Source organism: Stenella coeruleoalba, assembly GCF_951394435.1.
Source record: "Stenella coeruleoalba genome assembly, chromosome: 9".
NCBI lineage: Eukaryota > Metazoa > Chordata > Mammalia > Artiodactyla > Delphinidae > Stenella > Stenella coeruleoalba.
Window position 1 is genome coordinate 69633971 of NC_137155.1, and position 21457 is coordinate 69655427.

Sequence of the window (21457 nt, forward strand, 5' to 3'; positions counted from 1 at the left end):
TCCTGTCAAAATGCCAGTGACATATTTTACAGAACTAGAACAAACAATTCTATAATTTGTATGGAACCGCAGAAGACCTTTAAATACCAAAACAATACTGGGAAAGAAAAAAGCTAGAGGTATCATGCTTCCTGATTTTAAATTATACTACAAAGTTATAGTAATCAAAACGGTATGGTATTGGCACAAAAACAGACACATTGATCAATGGAACAGAACTGACAGCCCAGAAATAAACCCAAACATATATGGGCAATTAATCTATGACAAAGGAACAAAGAACATACAATGGAAAAAGGACAGTCTCTTTAAGAAATGTTGTTGGGAAAACTGGAGGGCTACATGCAAAAGAATGAACATAGACCACAGCATCTGTGTTCATCTATCTTGCAGCATGCACAAAAATTAACTCAAAATGGATTAAAGACTTGAATGTAAGGCCTGAAGCCATAAAAGTTCTGGAAGAAATCATAAGTGGTAACCTCATTCACATGAGTCTTGGTGATGTTTTTGTAGATTTGACACCAAAGGCAAGGGAAACAAAAGCAAAAATAAACAAATGGGACTACATCAAACTAAAACCTCTGCACAGTGAAGGAAATCATCATCAAAATGAAAAGACTACCTAAGGAATGGGAAAAGATATTTTCAAATAACATCTGATAAGGGGTTAATATCCAAAATATATAGATAACTCATACAACTCAACAACAAAAAAATGAACAACCTGATTAAAAAACATACAGAGGTTCTAAATAGACACTTTTCCAAAGAAAAGACATACAGGTGAACAAAAGGCACAAGAAAAGATGTTCAACATCACTAATTATCAGGGAAATGTAAATCAAAACCACAATGAGGTATCACCTCATAGCTGTTAGAATGGCTTACCAAAAAGACAAGGAATAACAAATGTTGGGAAGGATGTGGAGAAAAGGAAACACATACACTGTTGGTGGGACTGTAAATTGGTGCAACCACTATGGAAACCAGCGTGGAGATGCTGCAAAAAATTAAGAGTTAGAACTACTGTATTTCACTTCTGGGCATTTATTCAAAGAAAACAAAAGCACTAATTTGAAAAGATATATGCACTCCTATGTTCATTGCAGCATTATTTACAATAGCCAAGATTTGGGAACAACTTAAGTGACCATCGATGGATAAATGGATAAAGAAGATGTGGTATACATACAAAGGAATACTACTCAGCCATAAAAAGAATGAAATCTTGGTATTTGCAGCAACATGATGGCTGTGAGGGTATTATTCTAAGTGAAATAAGTCAGATGAAGAAAGAAAAATGCCTTATTTTTTTTAAACATCTTTATTGGAATATAATTGCTTTACAATGCTGTGTTAGTTTCTGCTGTATAACAAAGTGAATATGGGGATATATGTGTATGCCTTATGATTTTACTCATCCTCTTTTTAGATTCCACTCATAGTGGAATCTAAAAAGAACAACAACAAAATAAATCCAACCAACAAAGAAAATAAATCAGAAACATCTCATAGTTGCAGAAAAGAGATTAGTGGTTACCAGACGGGAAGGAGGTGAGAGAGGGTGCACAAAATGGGTGAAGGGGGGGTCAACTGTGTGGATGTAACTAGACTGGTGATGGTGATCACACTGTAGTGTATACAGTTGTTGAACTACAATGCTGTATACCTGAAACTTACATAATAAAATAATAATAATAAATAGAATCATGGCATACGATACAATAATACAGTTCGGTTCAAATCCTTGTCAACCAGAGTCCTTTCTAGTGAATAATGTGAACATGTGTCAACATATGACATCCTCTCTGATTTTTAATAGCCTCCAAATAAGAGTTTTGAGAGTGGAATTGTGATATCTCCAAGCACAGTCTCTGGCAACACAACAACTTTGACATCTAGTGGGAAATGTGCAGAGATCTCTATCTGGCACAGGGTATTCAGAATATATGGCCTCTTGTTAGATAACAAGAATGAGACACAGTTGTATGCATCTGGCCCTCCAAAATGGTCTTGAGGTCCAGAATAAAGATCTGCGAGTGATGTCTGAGATGACTCAATTGAACAGACTAGCAATTTCTTCAAATCCTTAAGGCAATATAATAGACATAGATGCATATAACACTTAAAAATGATGCATGGTTTGTACATGCACACAAACTCTTCTTTGGGGTAGTATATTAAAAATGTCTAAATTCCAGAGGGAAGACATGGGAACATATGTTTATGTATGACTGATTCACTTTGTTATAAAGCAGAAACTAACACACCATTGTAAAGCAATTATACCCCAATAAAGATGTTAAAACAAAAAATGTCTAAATTCCTTTGAAGCGTCATAGGCACTTCAATTTTTAACGAGTGGAAGAATATCTTATTGACTCCTTACAAGTCATAACATATTGACATATTTGATTCTCGTTAACTATTACTGCTGTAACTGCTTCTGGACTAAAAGCTTAGTCTTAATACAGTCTTACAGTGTGTGCTGTTTTTTCTCTATGTGCCTCTCTCCCCTATCCCCAATCCTCTTTCTACTCTTCTCTGTGCCTGAGAATGCCAAACTCTGTAGAGTAAGTTGCCAGGGCTCCTTGCCTTTAGGGTTCCAAGTGAAGTGGGCCAATAGGAGGCACTGATAGAAGACAAGAGAGCACGAGAAGAGAGAGACTGGGCATTACTTCCCCTGGTTCCTTTCCTCTGGGTCTCCAATCTGGCAGCGGCTGCCTGACCCATAACTCATGGTGAGCAACCCCTCTTGCATGACTACAGCTCCTATTTTTAGACTCTTAACATAATTTCTCCCCTTACCCTGCAGGTGGTGGTTTCTTACTAATATTAGCTGCTGGGTGCCCACTCCTGTATAAATATTCCCTTACTTATGTACTCTTAGCAATCCTACTTGAATGTGCCTTGTTTTTTGCTGGGCCCCTGGCTAATGTGTGAATTCTCCTTCTCTTCATTATTATATCAAACTAAAATTAGGAACTCTAAGTTTTTCTCAGATACCCACTTATAGGGACAGGGATCAAGATGCAGAGTATAGAAGAAGAGAGGACTAGTTTATCACAAGTAAATATGTTTGAGAAGAGAATCATTCTGCCCCATTCACCATGCATACCCCCTTGCCTTTCCGGCCTTCCCACATTCTCATTCTTTCTCTGATACACAGGTCTTCATGTTTTCTCTTTTCTTTAGATATTCCTCTGAAATATCTGGTGGAAGAGTGGTTTGCCTCCTCACTTCTTTTGGACAATGCCCCAAAGTCATATTTTCATAGAGGCCTTCTTTGTTCATCTCAGTTAAAATCACAACTCTTGAGTCTATCCCCGCACCCTGCTTAATTTTATTTCCAAGTGATTATTTATTTATGTGTTTATAGTCTGTCTCTTCTCACTAGAATATTTTTTCAATGGTGGTATTTTCAGCACCTAGCACAGTTTTTGGCATGTATTAGTAGCTCCATTTTTTTTTTTTTGCATGAGTGGATAATGAGAAGAAAGCACATAATAAGATCAAGTGAACATCTACATTCTTTTTATTATGGGGACATCATAAGTCCTAACTCATCTACAAGGTACTTTGAATTCCTTAAAAAGAAGAGATAAAAAAACTCAATTGCAATTAAAATTTCACCAACATACATCATGAAAGCTACTTTAATTTGTAGATGAAGTAAACTGTAGGTTTTTTCAAGCAATTTAAAAAATATTATATTTCTGCACATTCTTCTAGGTAAATGTGAAGAACAACAACCAAAAAAACTCACTAGCTCTACTTCAGGCCTAAATTGTACTGAGTGTAATGATATGAAGTATAGAGGGAAGGACATAAGCTAGAATCGTGATTTCGACTAACTGATAGAATTTCCTCTTTTCTTAATAATGTAGATAATTGGTGGATTTGGGGAATTTGGAGAAGCTCATGAACAGAAACCCAATGAAAATCATAGGATAGTAAAATTGTAGCACACTATGGCTCCATCAGACAGATGTGAGTCTACTTGAGTTTTAAACATTTCAGTGCAAGAGAGTCACAGTTTTCAGTATTTTTCATTTAAGAGCTGAAGATTCTTAGTCCTCAAATGTTTTCCCTAACATTTGCCTACATTCCCTATGACATACACTCTGCTCATTTCATCCTTTGTTTAGGAAGTGTATGTAAATGTTGGTCACTATCCTTGGTAAAGTAATTCTATCTAGTGAGATCTTTTATTTACCTTATTTACCTCTCCATTTATCATTCAACCAAAATAGAACCTGCTTACTTAGTGGGTGTTCAAATAATCATTTGCTGAAAGTCAAGTTCAGAGTTGTTTCTCCTACAATTCCTTTACTTTTGCTTTTTGTTTTAATGTCTCACTTTTTAACACATATATTTTTATTTCAATCTCTGAGGCACTCAAAATGCCCTGTCTTTTTTTCAAATTTGGTTGAAATCTGACAAGACTTGGGCACACTTACTATTCTCAAAAGCTTTAAACAGTGGTTCTCAAATCTAGTTGCACTTTTAGAATCACTTGGGAAACTTTTAGAAAAACAATACTGATGTTCAGACCCCAAACCCAGAGAGACCTTTTTAATTTGTCTTTAATAGTACCTGGATATCAGCATTTTTAAAAACTTTCCCATGCAATTCTTTTGTGCATGAAGGGACTGGTACCGCTGCCTTAGAGGATTCAGGTTCGTGGATTTATTTTTACATTAACTTGCAGCAAATTTATTTAATCTGAAAGGACCCCTGATAACAAGATGACCTAGTGGGCACACAGTATTATGGATGCCTGGATGCTTGTTCACGTGTCTTGAATCTCTGTATGTCATATGGTTGCAGCCTTATGTTATCATCCAACAAGGAGGATTAGCTGGGAAAAATATGAACATATTTATCTCTATCAGAGTGGGAGGAATTATACAATCGCTGAAGTTTATCTTTGACATCTGGAGAGTAGGTCACACAGTTTTAAGCCAGCTTTCCAGCAGAGGTGGAAACATCAGACAGACTGCTTATCTGACATACCCATAATGCTTTAACATACTGTGCTTTTCCCCACTTTTTTGTTCATTTGCACCTCCAAGCATGATGAGTGACAAAGACACACTGTTAGCATTTAAATATTACAATGCATCCCTGTCTTTAACATGTGTTTTCTTTCTATCCATCTCTTTCTTTTTCTCCATTCTACCTCATTTTATATCTTTCCCTCCTCCACTTTAAGGAGCTTTTATGATAATAAGGGTTATTTTTAAATAATAAGTTTTAATAAGCAAGTGACACTGTGATGAATTCCTCCATATGATGTATGTAGTGGCACATTGCCTTACTCAAATGATTAATTAAAATTTATCATAAAAGAATGTTGATTTACTAAGACCTCTTTAATACCTCTGAATCCTCTGTTATGAGGGAAAATCACAATGATGTGCAGCAGCAAAGACATTAGTCTTTGAGTGAGGAATCCTTTGAGTTATGGACAGCTACAAGCTTCTCTGAAATTTGGTGCTTTTAAAGCAAGCAACCGAATGTCCTTTGGGGACCCCCTGACAGATTTCATAGGATTTGTTTCCTTTTTCTTTTGGGAAATATAGCACATACATCTAAGGGAATTGGGTAGACATAAAAATGTATCATTCTAATTATGTCTATATGGATGGAAGATTTATTCTAGTTCTTTGAAAATTTGAGTATATTTCTGGTGTTATATAACAATTACATGACACTGTATGAATGGTACTGCCTTATAATGGATCCCAGGAGACAAAAGAAATATTGCTGAGGACAGGATTTCAGGCCCAGCAGATCTCATCTTTACCTGTCATCAACCCCATTTTTCTAACCAGTTGACTAGAATCCAGCCATTAACATTATCCAGGAATAAAAACCACAAAGTGATTGCTGTAAAAAAAAAAAAAATAGGAAAAGAAGGAATGGAAAAGTAAATATAAAGAGATGTAAACTATTGAGAGCAAGGATTAAATCTGGCTGAATTTCCTTAATTCTTATGTCAGGTATTTTAAATATAAGTCAATAGAAGGGGGCATGATCCTAGTATTATTAATTTATACAGAGGAGAGAAGGCTAGAATTCATAACCTTTAGGTTGTGCTTCCTAGGTGAGACAAAAAAGTTACAGTAGGGCTTCCCTGGTGGCACAGTGGTTGAGAGTCCGCCTGCCGATGTAAGGGACACGGGTTCGTGCCCCGGTCCGGGAAGATCCCACATGCCGTGGAGCGGTTGGGTCCGTGAGCCATGGCCGCTGAGCCTCCGCGCCAGAGCCTGTGCTCCGCAACGGGAGAGGCCGCAACAGTGAGAGGCCCGCGTACCGCAAAAAAAAAAAAAAAAAAAGAAGTTACAGTAAATTCAGGGTGCAAAATCAGTTTTACTGATTATTAGGCAAGTCAGTCCAAAGGGATGATCTAGTGTTCTATTTATTAAAGATATACCCTGAAGATATGACACAGGGACGGAGAATAATCAAGGGCTCCTCTGTTTTGGATACATAACATCATAATCATCATCAAGCATTAATTGATGTTTGGGTGCAGTGGTAATCACTGGTGTTCTGAACGGTAATGAAGAGGTATTAGACATATTGGAATAACAATGTGAACAGAAGGTTGAAATCTTATTTTCCAAAAGAAGAAACAAATATTCAAAAAAGTATAAAGGATGGTGCTGTAAGGTCGCAAGATTTCTACGTAGTATCCCTGGATTTATAGATGAAGCCAGGACATACTTGGATCAGAATTAAACATAATGACTAAGCCTCTAAACAGAACTACCTCTGCCTCCCATGCCCAAAGCACCTCTTGGTTCACATTTACAAGAAGGAAGACATAATACACTTTTTTTTTTTTTTTTTTTTTTTTGGCGGTACGCGGGCCTCTCACTGTTGCGACCTCTTGGGAGCACAGGCTCCGGACGTGCACGCTCAGCGGCCATGGCTCACGGGCCCAGCCGCTCCGCGGCATGTGGGATCTTCCCAGACCGGGGCACGAACCCGTGTCCCCTGCATAGGCAGGCGGACTCTCAACCACTGCACCACCAGGGAAGCCCTAATACACATTTTTAAGTACATGAGGTCATGGGAAAGTATTTTAATTTTTCACATACTTGTGATTTGGAAAAAGAGGGACTCATGCTTTTGCTGGAGTACAAGAGGAATTGAAGGAGGAGCAAAGGAGCATCTGGATCTCTTTTTCACTTGAAAAACCTGTAAAGTAAATGTCTTTGAAAGTATAAATAAATATCCCTAGAAACAGAAACATAATCCTAAGGATAATAACTAATATTTATTGAATGCTTTTTATGTGCAAGGTGCTGTTGTTCTAGGCACTTGGCATAAATTAACTGATTTAATCCCCACTGCAGTCCTATGTGGTAGATATGTACTATTATTATCACAGATAATATCACTATTATTGTGATATGTAATATCACTATTATTGTGCAGAAGAACTAAACCAGAGAGGTTAAGTAGCTAGACCAGGGTCACAGAGCTGATAAATGGCAGAGCTGTCATTGGCACCTGAGAATTTTGGGTTCAGATTCTGTGTACAAAAACCATTATACTAGAGTGCCTGGATATATTAGGGTGATTTTTAAAAATCATCCTTGCCTCTGGCTAAGATTTTATCACAACCTTATAAGTTAGTTACTTTTTATTACGTGAATTTCATATAATTAAATGTTCAATGACTACAGTGAAAAGCTGAGCCTGTGTCAAAAAAACAATGAGATGATCATCAGCCATCAGAGGGCACATTTGTATATGGTTCTGGAAGCCTTTGGAGGGAGGGGGCAGGGTGGAGAAGAGGAGGACTAAGGGCACACAGCCTACCTGAATTTTCTTGGACTGTAATACCAGGTTGAGCCATAGAGAGTGTCAAGCAGACTACAGCTTCACAAATCAATGATAAAATTTCCTGGAGAAAAGAAGTTTGATGTGTACCTGTGGGGAAAGACTTTATTGTTCAAGCTATCTGAGGCAGCAGGGCCCTCAGGCTATATAGGTTGGTTCAAGGACCAACACAGGACTGAATAAATGGGGCCATAAATGGCTGCTTCTGATATGTTTTCTCACTATATTACAATGACATTTATTCCAGGCTGTGCTCTGATCCAAGAGATCAGGGTAGTAGCTCTCATTCTCAGGACCATTATGAAACAAACCATTGTATCTATCATATATACAGAGATGCTAAAGGGTGAATTCCTGGTGTACATCTCTTCAATATAACTAGTCAGTGCTCTCAAATAGTTGGTGGGGAAGCTGCTGTAATTTGTCCAGAATAACAGCATCTAAAACCCTTTAGACAGGAGATAATACAGTTCCCCTTATCTCATAAGTTTCAGAAGTCAAAAGTTCTCTCTAGTGTTCAACCAATAACCCTTTGTATAACAAATGTTTTGTAATGCTCCTTTTTAATCTCAAGATTAAATTGTAGATACTGTATCCTATGTGTAATATTAAAAAACCAATATAATGATCTGTTTTTATTATAAAAGAAAAACAAATGAAATAAATTTAAGTGAAATAATATGCATTGTAATATGAAAATAGTCATGACTACACAAGAAAATAAAATGAAGTTGTGGGATGCTTGCATCTATACATGGAATTCCAGACATGTGACTGTTCCAAATACAGGTTGATGCAGGTGTGTTGAATTGGTTATATTGGTGACTCAAAAGTCACAAGTGACATTGCTGTCAGGGATATGATTTTGTGAAATTATAAACAATTCTTTGTTAAAGTCCAGATAAAGCAAAATAAAATATTTCCACAATTTGCTTAGTACTGGCATTCCTGGAAAAATCTCTATAGGGAAAACTATGTAAAATACACTGTGCTTACTGTAAAATTTACTTAGATTCTAGGCTCAGATTATAAACAGATTTTTGTCTATGTAAATGACCAGCAGGACATTTGAAAGTCATGTGGGACGTAGAACAATTCTTGGTTGGTGTACTATAGAACACACAGCATTTTTGTCTCTCTCTCATGAAAAACAAGTGGTGCCCAGTCTTGTTATGACAAGCCAAAATAGCCCATGCTTAAAAAAATTTCCCCTGTAGGATAATGCCACCACCCTGAGAAACATTGGTCTGGCTCACACTTGCTTCAATAGAATTTTAAGTCTTTTATTTTTTTTAGTGGAAATAACGTAGTTATTCATCTACTCTCATGTACCAATGACTGCAGACTGTAGGTACTGCACACAAAGGTTATCGTTAAGGTCTTCTTTAACCTTATGAAATGCCAAGGAAGAAAAACAAAAATCTCTCTGTAAAACTGAAGTTGCTTTAAGAATGATTCAGTCATGGCAGGAGTGAAATTCATTTCTTAAAAAGAAAGTGTTCTTCAGTAAAAGTAAATTCCAGAAGGGGAAAAAAAAAGCCACAGATACCATCATGGTCATTTTGAAGGGCAAAGAAATCTAAACTATGGATTTTATCCAAAACAGAAGCACAAATGCAAAGCAGTTTTTCAGAGGGTCTGCAGCTCTTACACAAGATTATACAGTCAAGTCCAGATAGCATGAATCCAGCCACAAAAATCAATGTTACATATGTCCTGTCATAATGACCCACACATAAATCTCTTAAGTGCCAGACATATTGATAAATCCACCAAGCGCTAATGTTATCTGACTCTTTCACAGATAAGATGCCACATTTTTTGTGGAATCATATATTATTTTAGACAGGAATAAATTCCTAAAGGAAAAGAGGATAAGAAAATGAAGATAAAGTATATGCTATTAAATATGTTGATATTTCTTTTTTCTGCATTGTTTGAAAAAGCACAAACTTAGCAACCTTGCATTTTGTCAAAGTAGTTCTAAAACTTACGGTAATCCATGAAAACAAAATAGAGAATATGTATGGGAGATCAGGAAACCCATATGTTCCAATGACTGCCTTGATAGACTATCAGGACAATGCCCAAATGGATAAGGACTTGGTCAGACACAAACAGGACAGATTTTCATGCTTTTATCTTGGCAAACAGTGCTATTATTAAGAACTCTGTGAGGGCTTCCCTGGTGGCGCAGTGGTTGAGAGTCCGCCTGCCGATTCAGGGGACACGGGTCCAGCCACTCCGCGGCGTGTGGGATCTTCCCAGAAGGGGACACGGGTTTGTTCCCCGGTCTGGGAAGATCCCACACGCCGCGGAGTGGCTGGACCCGTGAGCCATGGCCTCTGAGCCTGCGCGTCTGGAGGCTGTGTTCCGCAACCGGAGAGGCCACAACAGTGAGAGGCCCTTGTACCGCAAAAAAAAAAAAAAACTCTGTGAGTAAGATTTCTGAAAGGTTTAAGATGCAGATAGATGCTCCCCCAATATGTCATATATTGACATAGAGTAACCATATATATTTAGTTTACTAAATGTAGTATGTCTTCAAATACATAAAACTTGTATTATTTTTGTATTCAACACAGTAACAAGAATTCAAAAAAGTGAACCTCTTGCACAACAATTAGAATATACCTACCACTACTGAACTGTTAATAAAATGTAATTAAGATTTTAGAAAGTGAACCTCGGCAGTCAAAACTCTGTACTTCTTAATAATTATTAGCCTTGTGTGGTACTCTATAATCATTGCAAAGGATACTGTCCCTGTGAGTACTGGGAAGTGATTTCTTTTGTTCACAGATAATATCTGCAGAGTCTAGAACTTGCCTCTCACAACAGGAGTTCACAATACTTGTTGAATTTATTATTAAATATTAGTTGCTCGCAAGAGCCCCAGTGTCTTTAAGTGTATAATGCAATCAGTAATAAAATATACTTATTGTTGGGATCAAGTCAGATAATGTATGTGGAAGTAGCTTACCAACTGTATCTGAATTATTATTACTGTTACATGATGTTATTTTGATAACATTATTTACCTTTTAAAATAACCCCCCAGGTGTTAATCCATAAATGAGTAAAAGCCAAGAGTACTTGACTTCTCAGTAATACAACACATATCCTGAAACGCTCTCTTCTTTTAATTTGCTTGATGTCTGGTGTCCCAGATTTCACTGGCCACTTCTCAGTCTCTTACTTTTACTTTTTGCTCTGGAACTTGGGCTTGGATCCCCTTCTCTTCTCTCTTTACCCTTTCTCTTCTGGTGATACTGCTTATTACTATCACTTTATTCATCATTTACAGACTGAGGACCCCTCAATTATGCCCATTTCAAATGTATCCTCATATACCTATTTAACTGCCCACCTGACATTTCAAAAAGAATATCTCACAGGCATCTCAAAATCTCTGTGACTACAGCTGAATTCCTCTCTATCCCACCCCACCTTGCTTTAAATTTCATTCTACTTTCAAACTTCCTCAACTCAGTAGATGTCAGTAGTATCCACTTAGTTGCTTAAGCCAGAAACCTGGGCGTCATCCTTAATTTACTTTTCTTAATCCTCTGCATTGCCCCAGCCAATCTAGCAACAGATTCTTTGAGCCTAGATTCGAAATCTACCTCAGGTCTCTATTTCTCTATCTTTCTCTCTAGTACAATATGCTCTCTCTTCTTCCTTGGAGGGCAGCAATAGTGTCCAACTGGACTTCCTTCTTTCACAGTCTATTTATTTGCCAAGAGGAACAATTTAAACTTTAAATCATTTTTGTCCCCCTTTATGCTCTCCCATTGTACATAGGATCTAATTCAAATTCCTTGATACTTCTTATATGGTTCTGATGATCTGACTGCAGTCTGTCTTTTATAAACTTATTTCATGTCTCTCTTCTCTTCCATCCTCTGTTCTAGCTACTGTGGCATGCACTCTGATCTTTGAACAAACTGACCTTTTTGTTTGTTTGTTTTAGGACCTTTATACATGCTTTTGCGTCTCCCTAACACCTCTTTAAATGGCTGGATCTTTCTCACACTTTAGCCCTCAGCACACGTGTCTCTCCTAAGAAAAGCACCTCTTAACTCTTTGTCTAAATTAGTTGTTCTTCATCACCGTACACTATGTTTTCTCCATAAGATCAACTGTGATTTGGAATGATGTATTTGTTTGTTTACTTACACAGTACTGTCCCTCCCTAACAGTAGCCTAGTTCCTTGAGGGCAGAAACGTGTCTAATTTTGCTGTTACTTTCCTGGTACATCATGTCTGTCTTCTCCACAAACCTGAAAACTCTAGGACAGAAACTGTGTCTGATTTTGACCACTTGGCACCTAGCACAGGGCCTGTGTTTCCTTGTTGGATTTTTTTTTTTTTTACTGAAAAGTAACTTTAGATTATATAGAAGGAAATTCTTATCAGATCAACAACCTTAGATTAAAAGTAGCAGATTCAAACCTGATCATCTGACATGTATAATTGCACTGTATTTTTCTCTTTACCTAAGAATGGGTCATTGCATTTGGTGTTCATTATCTTAAATCTTCATAAAATGATATTTTTAAAAATTATGCTTAAAATCCTTAAATATAAGAAACTTTCCATAAATAATTCTGACAACTGCCTGATTTCATAAAACCAGAGTGTGGAAAACCTTTGCTGAACAATGAATGTCATTCAAAACTAAAAAGTTGTATGACTTTGATAGTTACGCTTACTTGTAATGCCTATAAAGAAAATATGAACTATTATGCTTAATCTCTATGAGTTTTATTCTGAATTATAGAGCAGTTTTGGAGAGCAGTCTCCCTTCATGAAAAGGAAAAGACGGTGGATATTTTATTTACGCCTCAAGTTTTATTTATTATGGAGATGGTAGCACCGTAGATTCAAATACTGTGTACTGACTGTATTTCAGAACTTGATAACTTTAAAAATGGAGTTTGTCAAGCTTATGTTCAAGTGTTCAATGGAGGATTAAATGCCACATTGTTGACCTAAGGTCTCATGAAAAATGCTACCCCTTAAATTCCAAAGGACTTAGAGTTGTAATTTGCAATTCAGCTTCAGCTATGTGTTTTGCTTTATTTTAAAGAGATAAAGCCTCAAAGCTTCCTTTGCCATAAATGTCCACTGACTTCATTACAATGTCATTGTTTTAAATCCATGCTTTGTGAATTACTGTATTATAGGTAAGATCATGTTACAACATGACAACAACAAAAGTCCGTAGCATTTCTGCTCACTGAACTCTGCTAAATGATGAACTGTGAAGGGATCCTTGAAGAATTGGTGACAATTTGCATAGGTGACAGAAGAGGAAAGAAAGAACCTTGGAGGTGGCAATGAGGATATGTTTACAGGTCAGTGCAAATACTGATCCACGTTGCTCAGAGGGAATATGTGGGAAAGAAAAAGAAATAAGACTGGCTGGGTAGGGAGACCAGTGAGGACCTTGAAAAGCAGGCAGAATTATTCAAACTTGATCCAGTGGGAGATAGGGAGCCACTGAAAGTTATTAAGCAAATAAGAAAGTGCTCCAAAATCATCTAGAATCCTATTTGTGTTATACATGGTATCAGATTTTGCTTTGAAAGAGGTCAGAGTTACAGACAAACAGAATTGCGATGCAATGCTTACAAAAGATGTATCTTTATCTGTATCTATAGAGTGAGAAGGAGAGAGAGACCTTATTAACACGTAGTAGATCCTCAATGCATGTTAACTCCTAGCCCTCTTCTCTAAGGCTTAGCATCTTTGGACTAGTTAATTCTGCTCCAGCAACATGGTCATTTTATCTAAAGTATGACAGCTATAACACAATACTTGCCATTTGTGTATCTCACAAAAGCTTTTAGTAAGAGAGCATCCAAACATGCATATGATTATCAAATTTCTGGAGACATATTGCCAAGAGAGATGTATTTTGTACAGGTCTTAACTTTCTGCCAACAGATGACTGGTAATTCTGTACTCATCACACTTTAAGAAAAATATTGAATAATTGATGCAATTCAAGCATAATTTGGAGTTAGTTAGATATCCAGTTAAGGTTCAGGTATACTTGGGAATCATTAAGGCAAATGAAATTTTCAGTTGTAAATAGCAATCTACCTAGACTCTGTTCCAAGTCTAGTGTTTAGGATTCTCACCCTGGAACGATCCTGAAAGTATAATCCGATGTGCAAAAATCAGAGGTTTTACGAATCATATCCATCCAGATAGGCTTTAAAACTCAAATCTATTTCCAGCCTGCCTAGAGATGACAGTGCAGTCTTGAATACAGTACTGTTTCCTGGGAAGATAGTGACCCAGTTGAGACCTAGAGGTCCAGTGTGGACAGGTAAAGGCTCTTTAAGAGTGACAGAATTGCCACCAGGGTGATGGTGACTAAGCAAACACAAGCCATCTCACCCTAGGATTGATCCAACTGCTCTCTTGAATGTCTCTCTCAACTATTTCAAGTTGTTGTTTTCTTTCTGTTACAGTACATCTGAGGAATAAGATGGCCTCCTGTGCTCAGGAGCATCTGTTCATTGCAGTCATTCACACTCGGTCTGGGGAGCAGGGGTGGTCAAGGTAGGTCTCCCTAGAGAAGGTGGAATCAGAGAAATGTTTGTGAGTCCACCTGGCAGCTCTCTCTCCTTTTATGAGTATCAGCCACAAAGCCTGGCTCTAATATTGCCAATATGTGTGAGGCCCGACTTCTCTCTCCAAAATCTGAGGGTGTTTGACTTCTGGTTGTCGGCTTTCACGTGGGTTTCCCCCTGCTGACATCTATGGGATGACTTCAGCCTCTGGCCTGTTCTGACAGCGAACTTAACCCTCTTGTTCTAGAAATGCTGCTTTCTCAACTTGCCAACATTATTACTGACATAGCCAACCACTGCTATGTGTAAAATGGCTTAGTAGCGACAGCACTAAATAAAACTGCACCATAAACCGTGCTGTGGCTTTGGCTGATACCCAGTGGCGTGTGTATATTCTCAAATTACCAATCTAATCCAGAAATACTAATTGGCCAACTACTTTATGCCATCAGTGCTGGTTACTCCATGGTGTACCAGTATGCCTTCTGGCTCTTCAAAGGTCATTGACAATATTTAAGAACTGAAAAAAAAATCATTGATTCCAAAATATTAAAAAGAAAAAAGCCCAGAAAAATGAAAAATAATAAATGGGTTTTTTTTACATCTTTATTGGAGTATAATTGCTTTACAATGGTGTGTTAGTTTCTGCTTTAGAACAAAGTGAGTCAGTTATACATATACATATGTTCCCATATCTCTTCCCTCTTGCATCTCCCTCCCTCCCAACCTCCCTATCCCACCCCTCTAGGTGGTCACAAAGCACCGAGCTGATCTCCCTGTGCTATGCACCTGCTTCCCACTAGCTATCTATTTTACGTTTGGTATTGTATATATGTCCATGCCACTCTCTCACTTTGTCACAGCTTACCCTTCCCCCTCCCCATTTCCTCAAGTCCATTCTCTGGTAGGTCTGTGTCTTTATTCCCATCTTACCCCTAGGTTCTTCATGACCTTTTTTTTTTTTTTCTTAGATTCTATATATATGTGTTAGCATAGGGCATTTGTTTTTCTATTTCTGACTTACTTTACTCTGCATGACAGACTCTAAGTCCATCCACCTCACTACAAATAACTCAATTTCATTTCTTTTTAATGGCTGAGTAATATTCCATTGTATATATGTGCCACATCTTCTTTATCCATTCATCTGATGATGGACACTTAGGTTGTTTCCATCTCCGGGCTATTGTAAATAGAGCTGCAATGAACATTTTGGTACATGACTCTTTTTGAATTATGTTTTTCTCAGGATATATGCCCAGTAGTGGGATTGCTGGGTCATAGGGTAGTTCTATTTGTAGTTTTTTAAGGAACCTCCATACTGTTCTCCATAGTGGCTGTACCAATTCACATTCCCACCAGCAGTGCAAGAGGGTTCCCTTTTCTCCACACCCTCTCCAGCATTTATTGTTTCTAGATAAATGTTTAAATGTCTACCAAAATTAACATTGTTCCAACCTCATTAATTGTTAAGGTTCATTTCCATTAAAATTTCGTGACCATTGAAAACTATTTGTTATTTAGATTATTTCACTTTGCAAGAATTCCTGGGTGTGCATTATGACACTGTGGAGAATTTAGCACCAATCATAAAGTATTTGGCTTATAGCCAAATTCCAAAAATAGAATTATAAATATCTTTAAAATTTTATGGTAAAAATAATCATTTTAATGAGCCATAATGTGGCTCTTAAAATTTAACATGTTTCAAATGATGTGAGGCGGTGCTTCTAAAAAGTGTCTAAGTCCTACAGTGGCCCTAAGGCAGCACTGCTTGTCGTGCATGATGTTAAGAAACAAGGGTGAGCAAAACTGTACCTGCCTTCAGGGAACTCACAGTTAAATGAGTAGTCACAGGCACTGAAACAAACACATAAAATACAAGGTGATGTGTTAAGATACATAATCTGGCCAGGCAAAAATGAGTGTTATTAAAACATGATTCTGTAAAAGGTACTGCTTACTCATTCTGCTCATGCTGGACTCCAGAATTTCTGGGGTCTCTTTTGAGGCTGTCTCTGTATGTGGTTATGTAACATGGAATTTTATGGAGATCAAGAGAAGATTCCTTGAGAATTGTGGATCCCATACTTCAGAATGAAACAATGCATGTGTTATTATACCTTAATATGAACATAAATTCAAATACCTGTAAAATATATATTGTGTACTCAGATACAAATTTCCCATTTTCCTCCCTGAGGGACTAATTTTGACTAAGAGCTTAGGGGAGAGCCTTCCCTCCCCACCCTCATGCATACTGAGGTTCTCTTTCCCAAGTTTTATTCATATTTTTCTGTGTTCCACATTCTTGCCCCACAGTGTTCTGTCCTGAAAATGTCACTTCTTTGTGTCAGGGTCTTCATTTCTATCTAAATATATTTTAAAGTATCTGTTATATTTCTCTAGGTTTGCTTCAATAATAATAAAGTAACAAACCATGTCTTATTGAATACTTACCATATGTGGCCCTGTGCTAAACATACACATTTCAAATAGTTCTGATATCTTCTCAAGGTGAATATTATTATATCCTTTTTACAGATGAAGAAGAATAGTCTCAGATTTTATGTAACTGCTCATGGACATGTAGAAATATCTCAACCAAGATTCAGCTCCCTGATGTTAACTCCCACCATCTTTTCACTACAGGATACTTCTTTCCAAATCTTTATCACTTGTTTCTTATGGGATTGGCTTTTCAATATATTATATAGGGTGCCAGCTCCATATGGAAACTTCCAGTAACTATGATGTATGATAAGTCACCTTCCACTCAGTGGCTCTGCCTGCTGCATTTTGGCCATGATGAGAGTTCTTTCTGTGCATGAATTTCTTTTATGCTTTTAATACAGGGAGAGTTAAATAGATTTCCTCTGGACAGGAATCATTGTTTACTTGCTGGAGTCTCAGCTGGAGACAAATATTCTCCCACTGCAAAGTGTCAGGGCACTTCCCGCTTAATGCCATTAAATTATTTCTCATAACTGCAATCATAAGTCCTGTTGTTCAGTAGTATCCTTCCTGATACTAAATATACTACTGAATAATAGAGATAAGCCCAGAATGCTATGGGCACAAAAGGAGGAGACACCAATCCATGTGGTTCCTTTGTTGCAGGGTCCTTACTACTATTTACACATTATTCTAATTATTTGCTAATGTAATTGCTCAAAGTTTGTTTTAGTTGACAAGTCTTTATCAATTGATTTCTACAGCAGTCTGTTCCCTTTAATGCACTTTGCAAAATGCCTACTTCTATTTACTTAGTATTGAGGGGGGAATGGCTCCTTTCTAATCTGCATGCTCTGTCCTATGTCTGTTTTTCCTCTTTCTGTATAATCAGCAGTCTGTTTTCTATTTAATGCAGCAGTTGAAAGGATTATAATTTGTTCGCTTTAGTGGGAAGAGAAGCTTGCTGATTGGGATCATAGTTGAATATAAATCTTTTACAGGGCAGAAATGTGTTCAACATGTTTAGTGATTAAACGTTCCTTAGAGGGTGGTCTGGTTTATCCATTTTGTATTCAAAATCATGTGCATTATACAAAATTAGTTGATTATTAGGAAAACAATTAGTGTCCTACTTCCTACAATAGGTCAGAAAGAAAAAAAAAATTGGTAATTTCAATAAAATCAGAAAAAATCTAGAAAAAATTTACACTCATTTATTTTTAACTATCTTTTTGAACTCACATATAAAATTTCACTAACATATGTTGTTTCTGTAACAATATTCATCTCAAATCAATGGCGGACTTCATTTTTAATAATATCCAATTAAAATCAGGTGGAAAACAAAAATGCCTATTATTATCATTGTTATCTAATTGTTCTGAAAGCACTAATCAAAGCCATAAGGTATGAAACTGAAATAAGAGGTATAATTATTAGAAAGGAAATGCAAAATTATCCTCATTTGCAGATGGTATAATTATATACTAAGAAAAAAGAAGAATGAACTGAAAAACTATAAGAATTAATAGGAAACTAAAATAAATGTACTGATGCAAGAAGAATACACAGCCCCCTCATCCCATAAATGACCCACCAAGACAGGCTTTTTACTACTACTACTATTATTATTATTATTATTATTATTAAAGGTGAACTCTCAGGGATTCCCTCGCAGTGATGCCCTTGCTTTTGATGAATATGATGAAGATGGAGCATGTCCTGAGCATCAAGGCACAGGCACAAGCTCAAATTCTGAGGCCCTTCATCAAAGTTGTCACCATCATCCTAAAACTTGGCAATCTGACAGATTGAAAGCATGTTTTAAAGTAAAGATCTTGACACCACATTGGTACAGAAGAGGGTTTGATGCATCTGTGATGTTACATCCTTCCAGTTAGGATCCCAGTGAGCAAAGTAAACACATATTTAGGGTCCAATCTGTGTCTGCTCCCACTGACACTTCTGATAGCAATAGAAGCAACATGACCAAAGCCAAAACCAGAAGACATGGATCCAAAACTTCAGTGTGTTTGAATGGTTAGCAGAAAATAATAAATTACATGTTGCAGAAATAAAAGAAATCCACAACTGCATTAAAGACAGAAACACCACAATGTCTAAATCTCTGATTTCCCCAACTTGGGAGGACACTGAAGTTAAGAGATGGATGAAGGTAGGAAGTTGCAAGTGAAGTTCAGAGGCTACAAGAGGAGAGCAAACAATTAAAAGATGACCTTCCATATTAGTCAGCTCAGGCTGCTGTAACAAAATGCAACAGAGTGGGCAGCTTAAACAACAGACAGTTATTTTCGAAAAGTTGTAGAGCTAGAAGTCCATGATCATGGTGCCAGCAAATTTGGTTTCTGGTGAAGGCTGTCTTCCTGGCTTGTGGATGGCTACTTTCTTGATGTGTGCTCACATGGCCTTGCCTTTGTGGTTGTGTGTAGAGAGCGAATCTCTGGTGTCTCTTCCTCTGCTTATGAGGACACCAATCCTATAAGGGCCCTACCCACGTAACCTCATTTAACCTTAATTATCTCTCTAAAGACCTATCTCCAAACACAGTTGCACTGGGGGTGAGGTATTCAATATATGAATTTGGTATGGGGGGACACGATTCAAGTCCGTAATAGCTTCACATGAGGAAAACAGTGCAGAGCAATAACTCAGCTTCTGCTTTAGTCACAGCTCCTTGCTCTAACGGTTTCTTTCTTTGCTATTGGTGTATTATAAAGAAAATCACCTTGTAGAGGTAGCATGCATAGAATGGAATGCTGGATTAAGGAATCTACTGTATCTTGAGGTTTAAATTTATCTTAGCCATATTTAAAAAGACATTAATGATTGATGATATCTCACAGGTCTTGCCTTAAAAATTACCCCTCCCTGTGCACAAATACACACACACACACACACACACACACACACACACACACACCATAATCCTTTAGACAGTTTAAAATGTGCAGTAAATTATTTGGTCAGCGGGAGGTGAATGTTCTTTATTAAATAACAAAGGGAACTGTAAATAATACCACAATGGAATATTGTAAAGGTAATTTTAACCATTTGTAGACCTTGGTACATGTTGCTGGATTACCAAGGCATTCTTACTTTTATTGGTGATGCTGACTTTGGGAACTGGAGTCCATCATGATATCCCCATCACAATGTGATCACATCCATAGAGGAATCCACCACACTGTTCATTAACTTCAGAGGTTTCTTTCCCATGTCTTCGATTTTTCCAAGCCATCGGTTTCATGGGACCAATGAACAGACTTTGAAGTCAAAAATAATTGTATTGTGGCAATGTGAGATGTGAGATGTGCAGGTCATGAATGAAATGCATATAGTGCCTAATTTACCCAGTACACTGAAATCAGTCGCTGCTTTGTTCTCTTAAAGGGGACCAAACTATCAATAATTTACTGTTGGTTCACTTAGTGAAATTGAACTGTGATTCAGGGACGTTTAATGCATGTTTAATTTATTTAATGTATTTCATCTCACATTTTCTTGTAGTCACGGATTATAATAAATGCTGTGCCCTAAACTCCTGTGTCCTAATGAATGTAAGTGGGTTAAGCTGAGCATTGCCAGCTGAGAGCTCTGCTGGCCCCTTATCTCTACATTATTGTGGGAGGTGTGATTTATTTAAATGTTCAAAAACAGCTGTAAGGAAATGTTTTTCTGTGTAAATAAATAACGTATCATAGGCAGGGACATTTTCAGTAGCAGCAGTCAACTCTAGACTTTCCTTTTAATGGAAAAGAAACAGTAAGAGGCTGATCCTAACAAGCAGCACATATTATTTTTCCACAAATCCTCACCACCACTCATACTTCTAGCATACTTATCCTCCAGTTCTGATCTTTCTCAGATGGGCTTTAATTTTGAATCAGGAAGCATGAATCAGGCTGCAGAATGGTTAGGAGAGAGGGGAACCAGCTTTGGGTGGTAGAAGAAAGGAAGAGGAATCTGAGAAGCAGTAATTGAAAATTTGACTATGAATTTTTTTATGCTATAAGACTAAAGCAATTCTGTTTAATTATGTAGTATCTTAAGATAGAAAAAAATGAAAATAAAGCTCCAAAATTGAGTTCTTCCATTTTGAAACATTTGCTAAATGGGAGTGATTATTATTGTTATTACTTTGTCATTATTATTATTACTTTGTCGTCAGAAACTTGATTTTAGAATAGGCCTTTCAGTGAGAAAGAGATATTTTACTTAATGAATTAACTGTATTTTCTTTGATTGACTTCAGCTGAGGGTATGAAAATAACTACTGAAAAATCTTTTTAATTTTATTTTACTATTTTTTATTGAAGTACAGTTGATTTACAAATTATATTAGTTTCAGGTGTACAACTGAAACTATTGTGATTTTATGTTTTTATAGATTTTACTCTATTTAAAGTTATTATAAAATATTGGCTATATTCCCTGTGCTGTACAATATATCCTTGTAGCTTATTTATTTTATACATAGTAGTTTGTATTGCTTAATCCACTACCCTTATCTTGCCCGTCCCCCTCCCTCTCCCCAC

At 37.0% G+C, this 21457-nt stretch overlaps 1 long non-coding RNA gene across 5 annotated transcripts in view; it reads left to right on the plus strand.

Annotated features, from left to right (window-relative positions):
• LOC307191226 overlaps window positions 1–21457 on the plus strand; it is a 750426-nt gene that overhangs the window by 378406 nt on the left and 350563 nt on the right. For all 5 annotated transcript variants that reach the window (XR_013829650.1, XR_013829651.1, XR_013829652.1 and 2 more), the window contains 2 exons: window positions 13050–13220; window positions 14346–14436. This is a non-coding gene — a long non-coding RNA (uncharacterized lncRNA). The remainder of the gene's footprint in view (window positions 1–13049; window positions 13221–14345; window positions 14437–21457) is intronic.